Source organism: Mastomys coucha, unplaced genomic scaffold, assembly GCF_008632895.1.
Source record: "Mastomys coucha isolate ucsf_1 unplaced genomic scaffold, UCSF_Mcou_1 pScaffold9, whole genome shotgun sequence".
Lineage (NCBI taxonomy): Eukaryota > Metazoa > Chordata > Mammalia > Rodentia > Muridae > Mastomys > Mastomys coucha.
Genome location: NW_022196915.1, coordinates 50050501 through 50063409, shown reverse-complemented (window position 1 = coordinate 50063409; position 12909 = coordinate 50050501). Strand labels below are relative to the sequence as shown.

General features: G+C 47.8%; 1 protein-coding gene across 1 annotated transcript in view; it reads left to right on the top strand.

The window, feature by feature from the left end:
• The first annotated feature begins 274 nt into the window (after positions 1-274).
• The window catches only part of Blk (BLK proto-oncogene, Src family tyrosine kinase), a 47359-nt gene continuing 34724 nt past the window's right edge, over positions 275-12909 (top strand). The window contains exon 1 of the mRNA XM_031361619.1: positions 275-789. The gene's annotated coding sequence lies outside the window, so the exon portion shown is untranslated. The remainder of the gene's footprint in view (positions 790-12909) is intronic.

The window sequence follows — 12909 nt, the reverse complement described above, 5'->3', positions numbered from 1 at the left end:
AAAAGGATATACCCAACCACGGTGCCACCTTTCCTGTCACCTCACTGTCTCTTCTCTGAGTTTTCACAGACAGATAAAGTGATTGGTTGGAGAACGTCTGAGATCAGATTCACACGATAGAAACACTATCAAACATGGAGGGATTTGTATGTACCGAACATCAATACTGTACACTCAAGTCACATCCGTTCTGCTCATACCATCCTGTGACCTCACTAATATTAGCATCATTTAAAAGCAAAGCAAAACTAACGGACTGAGAGGACCCCGCCCCAGTTCCCACAGGTGGCCCAGACAGAACCCTCTGAAAAATACTTCCTGGAGATAGTTGGAGGTGTGTTGACCCTAACAAACCAACTGAGGGAAAACACCAGCCCTGTGGTGAACCAAAACCCATGAGAAAACTTTGGGGTGGCAGAGGGGCATCATGACCAGCCGGGCTGAAGGTCAGGTGCCCATGGAACTTCCTCAGAAACACCTCTGGGGCTGAAGAGCCAGAAGTCTCCAGAAGATTTGACCGGAGGGTGGAGATCACATTGAGCTGCTTCTTGAAGCTGTTGATGGTGGTCTGATCACAACTGGGGACACACACACACACCTCTGTGTGTTGTTAGCAGGAAACCACAAGCCACTGAAGCTGACTGAGATGAGAAGAATCCATCTAGGGATGGGATTGGTTTTTCTTAACTGGGTCCAGAGCTTCTGGTTGCTGCTAGAAGGTTCTTCAACCACATGCACCCTGGGATCTGAACAGCTATGTTGAGAAGCTACTGAAGCCCTCCCTGTAAGGTAGGTCTTTCAGCTGGCTCCTGGGCAGTTCTTTTCTCTACACAGTGTGAACAGTGTTCTGAGGCCTGTGGGATGGGTGAGTGGGCAGGAACGTTGCTACGGGTGTTACAGATAGAATTCGTGTGCTCTATGCTATAGCTATGAATAAGGCACCCCACTGTTTGTCCCTGAGAGGTCCTTGAATTTATAAAAGCTCACCCATCCAGAATAGATTGTGTGTCTGTGGCTCCAAGATGGAAGGCAGTGAAGGTCCCCCAGAGGACATGGGATGTGGGAGAGGATGGCTGGGGACATAAAGACCAGCTGTGGGGCTAGAGGCAAGTTCCCCAGCCTGCTAGAAAGGAAGGTAGCTGGGGCCACTGAGCAGAGCCCAGTGAGGTCAACGTTAACGTATGCACCATCTAGCTCTAGGTCAGTGTGTCTGGTGGTTAATCTTGATACTTTGGTTTTTAATTAAATTGTTTGGCTTTTGGGATGCTATGGTGATGGAACTAATTTTATAACAACCTTTTTGGTCAAGGTATGTTTTGTTTGTAAAGGTAACCTGAGGAAAGAATAGTTGATAACACGTTTTGAAGGGATGTTTAAAAGTATCTTAGACTTGGGCTAGGGAGATAGCTCAGTCAGTGAAGTGCTTGGCTTGAAAGCATAAAGACATGGGTTTGATCCTCTAGCACACAAGTGAAAAACCTCCATCCTGGGGAGGTGGAGAAGGAGGATCCCTGGGCTCATTGGCCTTCTAGTGTCACCTACTCCATGATCTCTACTCCAGTGAGAGATCTAAAACAATCAAAAGTGAACAAACAACTATAAAAAACCCAAGGTGGATAGATCCTGAGGAAAGAACACCTATGCACATGCACACACATGAACATATGCATGCAGGCAATGTTTAAAACTTTGACAGCTTCTCTGTTCACTTTGCAATTGGTCATTGATTTCATCCTCACTGGTCCACACCAACAAAAAAAACAGTGTTGCTAATAACCTGTAACTGTGGGGAATTCTCTTGACGTGTCTGCAGGAGGAGAGCTAGCTCCCATGACCCTGACGGGGACCTGAGCCTACAGTATGAGAGGCAGAGATAGTAGATATATAGGAGACAACAAGACAGATCCCAGATTAGCTGAGTTACCAAGATCAACTTCACCGGGGACAGGACATGTTGCTGCTGTGAACTTCTGCCACCATGCACCTCATTTCTCAAACCTGCAACACAGCTCAATCAGAGGAAAGACCATATAGGTCCAAACTGAGGGGCGTTCTACAATGTATAAACTCTGGAGACTGTCAGGGTCACAGAAAATAAAGTTACAGGTCAGTGTCCCTGGTGCCATTGTGCCAGTATTAATATATTAGTTCTGGTGACTTCCTTCTTCTACAATTCTAGAATTGCTTCAAAATAAAAATTTCAGAAAAACAGTTGTACTCATTTTGCCTCGAATAGAGCAGGAGTGCTCACAGGATGAGCGGAGCAGAAGTGCTCACAGGATGAGTACTCCCAAGGAAACTTGTTTTTGAGCCTTTTGGAACACAGGAGGCCTTTGTCGCCCTTTATTTTCGACCATCCGTATATTCTAGGATCACATTGTTTTTTCCACTCCTTACAGTATTTTTCTTCTGTTTTTTTTTTAATTGGTTGTACATTTTTGAGCCCTCCCTCATGTCAGGGGCTGTGGGGCTAGGCACAGCCTGACCTGCTCTGCAGTATTCACTGTCCAGTGTGGATTCAGCCTCAAAAAGGAGGCAGGAGGCAAAGAAAGAGGTAGCGGGGTACCTAGACCTGCACTCAGTGCCTCTCATCCAAATGGAGCCAGTCATCCTTTGGGGTCCACTGTCCCTCAGGAGTCCGTGGCTATCCTGGCAGAGCAGGTGCAGTTCCCTCAAAAGTGATGGCTCTGCCAGATTAGAGATGCCTCAGAAGCTGGAGGGGAAGAAACAGGCTGATAAACTTGCAGAAAGATGACATGTAGATTTAAATCACAGCGCTGCGATGATTATCAAACAGAACAGCAGGGAGTGGGAGGGATTACAGCCTAGCCTGAGGATGCTTCCCACCAGCGCGGTTTATGTTGTGGTACATTATCTTATGTTGGAGTCCTATCCTACTTTCTCATGGAGAATCTCTTTCCCCAGATTCTTAGAACCATTGCTTACAGGGCTCCAAGCCATCTTGTGTTCCCACAAATATCAGCATATGCTGAGCTCTGCCTTGCCTCTACCAACCAGGCTCCACAGACCTAAGCTCCCCTGGGACAGAGACAGGCTTTGCTCCTCTGGCTGGGTCCTAGCACCCAGCATGGTGCCTCCCATGAAAGGTGCTGTGTAAAACCACTTTTCCTTTTCTTTATTTCTTTCCTACCTTCCTCCTCTCTCCTGTCTATTCTCCCTTTCCCCTTTTCTCTCCTCTTCCTTTTCTGTCCCCCCACCACCACCTTTTCCCCTTTCCTCCCCTCTCCTCCCCTCCCCTTCACCTCTATAGCTATGGATTGGACCTAAGGGCTCATGCTTGCTAGGAAAGCTTTGTTTACTGAGCTAACCCAGCCCCTTGGGTTTCTTTTATTCTGAGACAGAGTCTCACTGGGCGTTCATGTTCTCCTTTACCTCGCTCTGTAGCCCAGACGTGTGATCCTCCATCCTCAGCCTCCTGAGTGGCTGGAATCCCAGGCCCATGCCGCCAGGCTTGCAAACCATTCTTGCATGAAAGAAGCAAGAATGAAAAGCTGGGTGCAAGGGAAGGGTAGGGCATGAGGAAGAAGGCTGCAGGAGAAAGGACTGAGCTCTGGTCGTCATTGCTAACCCTGGTGATCTTCATGATGGTCTCCGTAGCCTGTGCTGTGGGCTCTGAAGCAGCACAGACAGGGGAAGTGGCATTGAGACACTATTCTGACATTCTATTTCCCTTGAGATGGTGTGGTGCAGAGGTCTAAATGGGGACATAACTGTGGAACCTGCCAGCTGGGGGAAAATGACCCAGTGGCCTGTTTGCATTCTGCTTCCCGCCATGTCAAACAGTAGCCACAGCTCCCTCCAAGCAGCAATCTGGGTACCAAACAGAACCACAAGATGGAGTACAGGTTCTACCCAGTATCAGACTCCCCCAAGGTGACAGTGGGGCTCTCAGCCCTCCCTCACCAAAAGGGTGCTATTTCCACAACCCTGCAGCAAGAAGTTCTTGGAAGGCTTTGTCATCCCCACCTTGCTTGGCCTCTGTACACCTGACACCTGGGATGCTGCCACAGACCAATCAGAGAAAACATGACACATCTGGCCTGCACAATAAATGCAGGGAATATGTAAGTCTGCAACCCCACAGTGGCACGCACAAGGGCTTTAGATGTTCTGGGCTTCACGGGTTAGATCATTTCTGACCTTTAAGATCAGGGCTCCTGTCGTGTGTATTGAAGCTGTCAAGAGCTCTGAGCCTGTAGTTTTGACTAAAGACTGCTAATAGATGGCAAAGGAAAAGACCTACAAGGAATGAGGAGAGCGGCCTCTGGAGCTGGTGGCTTATAGGGTACAGTGTGTGTACTCTTGCATAAAGAGCCCTTGGGTTTGCAGAGGCTTCCCCAGGGCAGCCAGGTTTGGGCTTCTGACATGATCTGCAAATGGATGATTTCTGCATAATTCCTGTGGGTGGGGTGCAGCTCTACCTCTTGCTCCTGGGTCAGAGGGAAACTGTCCCACCCAGAGCATGTTGTAGGGAGGCACTCACTGCAGAGGTCTTTGTTCGCCATGCCAGCAGGAGGCAGGAGGCTGAGCAGGTATCTAGCAGGGCATGGGTCTGTACTGTTAGAAGGGAGAAGAGTGTTGTTAACTTCTGGGGTGGGCAGGGATACTTGCTTTCTGATGCCCGGGCCTGGCAATCCCTTTCATATGTGCAGTCTTGGAATGGGGACAGTGATGGGACAAAGGAAATGGGCAGACAGTGGAGAAGGGATGGCTGACAAGATGGTTGGAGCTGAAGGATGGATAGGAGAAAGTTTTAAAGAAGAAAGCAGCTGGGCATAGCAGTACACATGTTTAATCCCAGCATTCAGGAGGCAGAGAAAGGCAGATCTCTGTGAGCTCAAGGTTAGTCAGGTCTAAATAGTGAACTCCAAGCCAGCCAAGGATATGTATATATATCATATACATAAATATATATCAAAAGATAGATAGGTAGATAGATAGATAGATAGATAGATAGATAGATAGATAGATAGATAGAAAGGAAGAAAGAAAGAAAGAAAGAAAGAAAGAAAGAAAGAAAGAAAGAAAGAAAGAAAGATAGAAGATAGATTGATTGATAGAGGACAGACTGTCTGATGATCCTGTCTGGACCAGCTCTGCCCCTGGGATCCATCCTAGATCTGGGCCATCTAGGTGGGCCACTGTGAGGTGTTGAGATACAAATGGGTACTGATGGAAACTGTCGAGTGCAGGGCCTGCCTGCTACTGTCATTGAGAAGGGCAGATGTAGTCACCCTGGCTTTGGATGGGGACACCACCTCACAACAAATGAGAGTTTTAGAGGAAATCAGTGTTCTAAAGCAGGCATGTTCAGCCTGTGGCCAGCTATTAGTGCAACCCCAACACAAAATCATAAATGTAATTGAAGCATTATGAGGTGAGGTTTACGATTTGTTTGTTTGCTTAGTATTTATGTTTTTGCAACTCCATTACACAGTTCTAGAGCATGAAGTTTGTAGATGACAAAGTCATGTTCCAATGTCAGAAGCTTGGGAAGGGTTTAGGGTAAGGAGACTCTGAAGATAAGAGGTCTGCTGGCCCCACTGGAGTGCACGGTTCAGGTTAGAACTACTGAGTACTTGCAAGTTAAGCACTTTCTACAAGCTGACCTAGTAGGGATAGTTTCTCAAGTCTGGGTTGGTGTGTGTGTGTACACATATATACACACATACATACATACATACACACACATAACTATATGTCTGATATATACATATACATACATATACATATACATGTGTGTGTGTTTGTGTGTGTGTGTGTGTGTGTGTGTATCAGAGCCACAACCCAGACATAGGGTGCTGCTATATGGACAGGACAAGATGGTGACCTGGGGTTAAGACCAGAGGAAGAGCCAGAATCTAAGAGAGAGCTGGAGATGGTCTGTGCCCTGCCTGGCTCATTAGTCTCTGAGACTTCACTTCTAGAACGGAGCTCTGGCCTGGGGCCTTGGCTGGGCAACTTCCTCTTTCTGAGCTTGTTTCCAACAGTGCTTTTGGGGGGGGCGGCTAGCTAAGCTACCTCTCAAACTACTTGTCAAACCTTAATGGCCCTGTGAGTACTGCATGCCCTCAGGTCAAATGGTGATGACTGGTTAGACACCTAGATAGATACCAGGATGCCCTGGTCTCAGCTGGTCCCCAAACAGCCCTGTGCTGGTGGTAGAAATCTACCTAGGGGTCCAGAGCTGGGAGGGAGAAGCGCTGAGATGCACACTTAGGGTTGCATCCTTAGGATTCAGCATGAGCCTGCACCTTAGCACAACAGCAAGGCAAGGGGGTAGGGTGGGCAAGGAGCAGTAATGGGAGTTGGGAGGTAGGTGGGGGTCATTATAGAGGTGAGGGGCTGAGAGCAGGCTGCTCCATGGTCTATATACAGAGACTGTAGGTCAGGAGCTCGCATGTGATGCGCCCGGAGCTATGCTCATGTAAGCCCTCAAGCCGTGACCTATGACCTCCGGCTGAGGGCGTTTATACCCCCAGGAGACTCTGGCGCCAGCTTGCCTGGGAACATGATCCTGCTGAGTCTGTTTCTATGCCCTGTAGGCTACTGGTGTGGTAACCTCTTGTTCCTCAAGGCTACTCAGTAGCACAGGCTCCTGGCTCAATCTTTCCTGCTTTAGTTTCTCCATATCATCCTTACTACCTTTGGGGTTAGGTTTTCTCTCTTTGGCTCTCAGCTCTGAAACTGTCTATCAGAGAGGAAGACACTGTGCCTGGCCTGAGAGGCGCAGAAGTGAGAGCGGTTATGAAGTCAGTCTTGCATGTCAATCATTCATTCTGACAGGAGTCCAAATGATAGGACTGTGGCACTGTCCCCGAGGTCCTTCAGAGTGCTTTAGGACAGCAGAGAAGGAAGCCAGGTCACTTGTGAGTCCAGAGGCAAATGAGCACTGGAGTCAGAAATCAGGAGGGGCCCCATAGGCTTTTGTTCACTTCCCCTTAGCAGCAGCCATGCAAGGAAAGCTCTCGGGAGCCCATCGAGAGGAGGTCAGCAGGCCTCTGAGGGCAGACTTGTCGGCAGCTCTCGGAGCCTCTGTATGTTGGAGCTGTCTCCTTCCCTCAGATTCTGCCGTAGGAACCTATCCAGTCATCTCTCTAGCTTTAGTGGGAGTAGCTGACTTCATGGTCTCCTGGGGATACCATGAGGACCACAGATGCCAGGCAGAAGCTGAGCCAGGCCAGGGCCTTGGCAGCCAAGGGGCTGTAATGTTTCTCAGCACTAATCAGTCACCGCAGACAAGCCATTTACATCTGACTCCAAATGTCAGTTTGCTTTCGATGGATGTGATAGGAACATTAGAGTCTCTGTTGGCACGAGAAAACAAGACAACACGTCTATTCCACAAACCCCATGAATTAAAAAATGGAGCCCCACCCCCACCTTGTTTATAGGAGCTGGTCTCTTCTGAAGATATAAACTAGGAGGGGTCCGAGGGGAACCTGGAGGAGCTCTGGAAGTGCTGATGGTGTCTTCTTTGCTCTTTCTAACACTAGGCTTGGGGTTTGTGGTCTGAGTCTGGGGCTGGGGGTGGGGGTGGGGTCCTGCTAGCTCAGCCCTGGCACTATTTACCCCCAAAGCCTAGTCACAAGGGAAGCCACAGGAGGAGCAGAGTGCTGAGACCAGGGTGGGAGAACCACTGGAAGGGTAAGCTAATGTAACACAGACGTATCATTTGTCTCCTGACTTCAAATCTGTAAAAATTATGTAACCCCAAAGGTAATACTGAAAACAGACATGACCTCTGAGTTAGCTGGCTTTGCTTATGTCGGTCCTAAAATCTGCCTTTGTTGGTTTACCCTGGACATAGTTTATCACCGATGCACGAGAGGCAATACTGTGATTCTGCCTTTCCCCTCTTCTCTTTCTGTTGTAGTGTAAGCATCTTCCTGTGACTCTATGGCACAGTGGTCATTTACGAGGCTGCATAAATACTGGACCTCTAGTTTGCTTTGATTTTTTTTTTTAAAGAAACCGTTACATGGAGAGCTGTGGTTCACAAATGAAACAGCACACAGGCAAAAATTAATCTGAGCTGCATCTCGTAACCGAAGGGTCCTTTACTAATCTCTCCAAGGAGTGGCAATTAATTGGGAACACACAATACTTATTTGGGGACAGAACGGGGTTGGCACCGAGCTGCATTGTAAGCGGTGACGATGGTGGCTGAGAGTTTCATCCTCTGTCATCTGGCTCCCTGACAACCATATTTGCTGGCCAGTGCTGTGATGTGGTCTTTGGCCAGAGAACAGACTTTCCTGCCTGGGAAACGAAGTGACTCATAAGGAAACAACCCCTAGAGCTTTGGGCTAGTTTGTTCTTAATCAGAAGTCTGTGAATTGTTAGAGACTTTGCCAGGAAAAGGGTCCCTGAAAGTGGGTGCCAAATTTAGCATAGAAATTTCAGTTTTAAAAAAAAAATCTCTTTCTCTCTCTGTCTCTTTGTGTCTGTCTGTCTCTGTCTCTCTGTGACTGTCTGTCTCTGTCTCTCTGTCTGTCTCTGTCTCTGTCTGTCTGTCTGTCTGTCTGTCTGTCTGTCTCTCTCTCTCTCTCTCTCTCTCTCTCTCTCTCTCTCTCTCTCTCTCTCTCTCTCTCCTATCTCTGTGTTGTGTTTAGGGGAGAACAAATGCCATGTGTGTGCCCTTGGAGGCCAGAAGAGGGCATCAGGCTCCCTGGAGTTACAGAAAGTTGTGAGCTGACATATTAATGCAGGGAACAGAACTCTCAAGTTCTCTGTAAGAGCAGCAAGTACTCTTAACCATTGAGCCATCTTTCCAGGCCACAAGTTTCTATTAAAGAAAAGGTTTTTAGTATGCTAATTTTAATAGTAACTAAAGTAAGCTCTCTTACTATACTTCAAAAATAAAAATCAGTCACCTTTTAGAACTGGCATGTTTATGGTAAACGTATTTTTTCTTGGGACATTATTTTCAGTTTCATCACAGTTATAAGGAGACTGTGAACCCCAAAATATTTCTTTTTGGAAACAGAGTCTCAACAGAATCTCAGACTGGCCTCAAACTTGCTATGAGGCTAACGATGACCTTGAACTCTTCCTGGTCCTTCTATCTCTTCCTCCAGAGTGCTGGGATTACAGGTGTATGCCAACATACCCAATTTCTGAGGTGCTGGGGATGAAATCCAGGGCTTTGTGCATGCTCCGCAAGCATTCTGCCAACTGAACTACATCCACAGCCCCGTATGTGTGCAGCTCTATATGTGTGGTTCTTAGATAAAGAGAACATGTTGATGTCTTTAGACTAAATGGATTCCACCAGCTTCACGTCTCCTTCCAGAGAGTCAGAAGAACTCACCAACACTTGTAGTTGCTGTTAGCTCTTCCCACTGAGCAAGCTGTGTGCATCCACCAGAAATGTTATCAGCTAAGGCTGAAGGGGCAAAGATAAACCTTTTGAAATGCAGGAGAACAAACACAAACACTCATCCACCCCATGGAATAAGTCAGCCTGTTAGTCTACTGGCTTCCTCATGCCAATGGTACTGTTGTTTCCTTTTCAAATCGCAGCTTTTATTGACAACAGGCTCTCCTGTCCACCCTTGGTGGCTGAGATATTTCTTAAATGTATCTGATCTCCTTCTTTATCTTATCATCTTATCTTGGATATCCTTAAAGTGTGCCTGAGGTACCAAGCATAGACACATTCATTTTCCCATTTCCCCAGAAGTCTGTGCTGTGTTCCCCAATTGCTAATACTAAAAATGGGCTCATTGAAGGAGAAAGGCTTCTGTAGTGATGTAGAGCACCACTGAATATTGGGTCAGTGTGTCAGTCCCAAGTAATGGCTAATGACCCCCCCAGCCAGTGTACAGACTCTGGCCAAAGATAAATGATATCTTTGTAAGTTAAAGTGTACATCCTGTGTAGCAATGGGATATTAGGGAGGTGAAGAAGTGGCCATTTTTTATGCTTGGGTTTTTCAGGATTGACCAATCGATTGACTGGTTCACTCATCCATTCAAAGAGAAATCCGGGGCTCTGTGGGCCCTTTGTGAAGGAGAATCTAGTCAGCAAAGCAGCCTGGTGCCTAGCCTCCACTGGTTTCTGGTCCACTGCAATGGGAAGAATCTGCCTTGGAGAGACTTCAGCTCACTGCCCTGCCTTTAGTGAGAAAAATATTGGGGATTTTTCTGAGTCACAGAGTTTAACATCATGTTACATTGAGCAAGTGGAAGGCTCCGGTGAGAATCACACTTTCTTTCTGGTACAATGACCATTTTACTTCAGCCTCTTGGGCAACAGCATAAGGAACAACTCTGCTAATAAATGAATAGGATCTGGGAAAGTTCTTGGGTTCTCTGTCCCTTCTCACCTGATCATGTACCACGCACAGCCAAGTCAGGTGGTCATTCCAGCTTCACTGAAACACACAAGCCAAGTCAGAGCCAGGACTCATCCTTGAAATAAATGTGAGGAGCCCAGGGGTCAATCCATGAAAGACACACTCATGTCCCTCTATAGCTGTACAATCATAGCTGAAGAATGCTGAACACAGAGTATGGAGGTCTGAGGTCCTAGAGGTCACCTTGGAAAGATGGTGGGCTGTGTTTATCCCCTCCCACTTCTCATCTACCTGAAGGACCTCGGGCACTCTTGGCTGATCTGTCCAGTCTGTTTTCTTGGTTGTAAAATGAGGCAGTTGGGGATAGGGGCTGCCTTAGGGCAGAGAGAAGTCTGGGTACAGTGGGGACTTAGTGCCACAGCAGGATAATTTGGAAAGAGCTGGATGAGGGACACGAGGAGGAGTGGAGAGACCAGAGGGGACCCCGCGGATGTCTCAGTGAGATAAAGCAGCTCAGATAAAGTGAAATATCAGGGATGGAAACCATGAGACTGGTCCAGTTATGCCACCATGTTGATGATTGCAGTATAGAAATGAGCTGTACATGGACATGGGGAGGAAGGCTGAGTGGTTGTCTAAGACGGCATAGCTTTGGGGAAGGTCTGGACTCAGCAGGATGAGGAGTGGGTCAAAAGCTTAGTTCTGGCCGTTTTCATTCTGAGACATCTTTTAGAAGTCTTAGGGTTGAGGAGATGATTCCAGTCAGTAATGTGCTTGCTGAACAAGCATGAGATCCTGAGTTTGATCCCCAGAACCTATGTTTTAAAATCCAAGCATGATGCTACATGCTTGCCATGGCAGCTTCAGGGGGACAGAGACAGACAAAACCCTATGGCTTGCCAGCTAGCCAAGCTGAATCAGTAAGCCTCAGGCCAGTGAGAAATCCTGTCTCACAAAACAAAGTGGATATTCCTGAGGATTGACACTCCAGGTGGACCTCTGGCCTCCACAGACATGCACATGTGCACTCCCCCCCACATTAATACACACACACACACACACACACACACACACACACACACACACACACAGTCCTAGCATCAATAGTCTGGGTGACACTGTCAGCTTCTCTCTGAGTTCTATGGCCTCTTCTCTGGTCCTTTTCCCATCATGAGTGTTGTGGCTTTTTTCGGCCTCCTCATAGACCCTGATCTTTCAAGGATGATTTTCTGTTCTCACACATAGCCATAAGCAGCCTCCAGGATGTCAGGGAAGAGATAGCCACCTGGACCATAACAAACAGGGACCTTACTTCTGAAGACTACACACCCTTCCTAGCCAAACTTGGGTTTTTAGGACACAGCCAAGTAGCTGTCTGGGAGACCCTGCCAACCTTAGTCCTGCAATGAGGGCTTTTGGCCTTACTGAATAGAGATGATCCTATTACCTAAACTTAAATCGGTTGAACTTGGGTCAAAGGTCCCCTGTCAGAGAAGGGGGGAACTCTAAGAAACCAAAAAGCACATTTCCCATAATATCAAGAGCACGTGCTCTCTGAAGTAGGTCAGGGTTTCAGGAGTCATTAGAGGATGATTTGGGCCGGGCTGGCCCTATGACCTTGCCATTGCACAGAGGAATAAAGCACCCTAGAGTTCCCTCAGCAGCTGTAGAAACTGGATCTGGGTGAGGGGAGCACTTAGACAATAACCATCATGAATCAGGCATAGAATGCACCCCTACCCCAAGTCCTATATGAGCCGGTGACCTCATCACCCAGCCTTCAGTCTCACACGGGCACTAGCTGCCTTTATCCACAAGGCACAGACTCTTAAGCTCAGGGTCCTGAGGGGACCAGGAGTCGGCTCAATGGTACATTGGACTTGGCTTGTGTACGAGCTCATGCTGCCTAGGTGGACACTTGCTTTCATGAGTTTATTCAATGCGGTTGGGGTTTCAGATGCTTGCCAGAGACGGGACTCTTCATTCTGAACATAGATTCTAATCTTCCTCAGAAGGGGCAAGGCGGCCCCTCCCTTGAAGGTCATCACATGGGTGGATGTTGGTAGCATCTCACTGTTTCCATCCATACCCCCACGTCTGCTGACAACACCTATGATCCAGCCACAGCCTCTTGCTTCTGCTCCTACCAAGGACCCCTGCCTTCAGCTCTCCTTCTCCATCTCTTCTCCATGCAGCAGCTGCAGTGATCTTTGTAAAAGGTACGTCGGCTCTTCAAAGCATGCAGTGGGTCATCCTGATATCACTGATGAAATCCCAGCTTCTCCTGGGCTTATGCCCTGTTTCCTCTGCTGCCCGTGCATCACTGCTCTTCAGTGTGTTACCTTTGCTCTCGGACGAGCCCACACTTGGGCTTTGCCTCTTGCTCTTTCCCCCTGCCCAGCAATGCTTCCTTGCCATTCAGACCGAAGTATGATGGCTTTCACCTGACCCTGGAAGAGGTTTTATCTGAACAGTCCAGCCCCTCTGGTATAGTTGACTGACTTTCTCCACAGCACACATCTCTCCTGGGAATTCCTGCTCAGCGATTGGTTTGTTTGCTACTGTCTTCTCTCGGCTCTCATCCCACG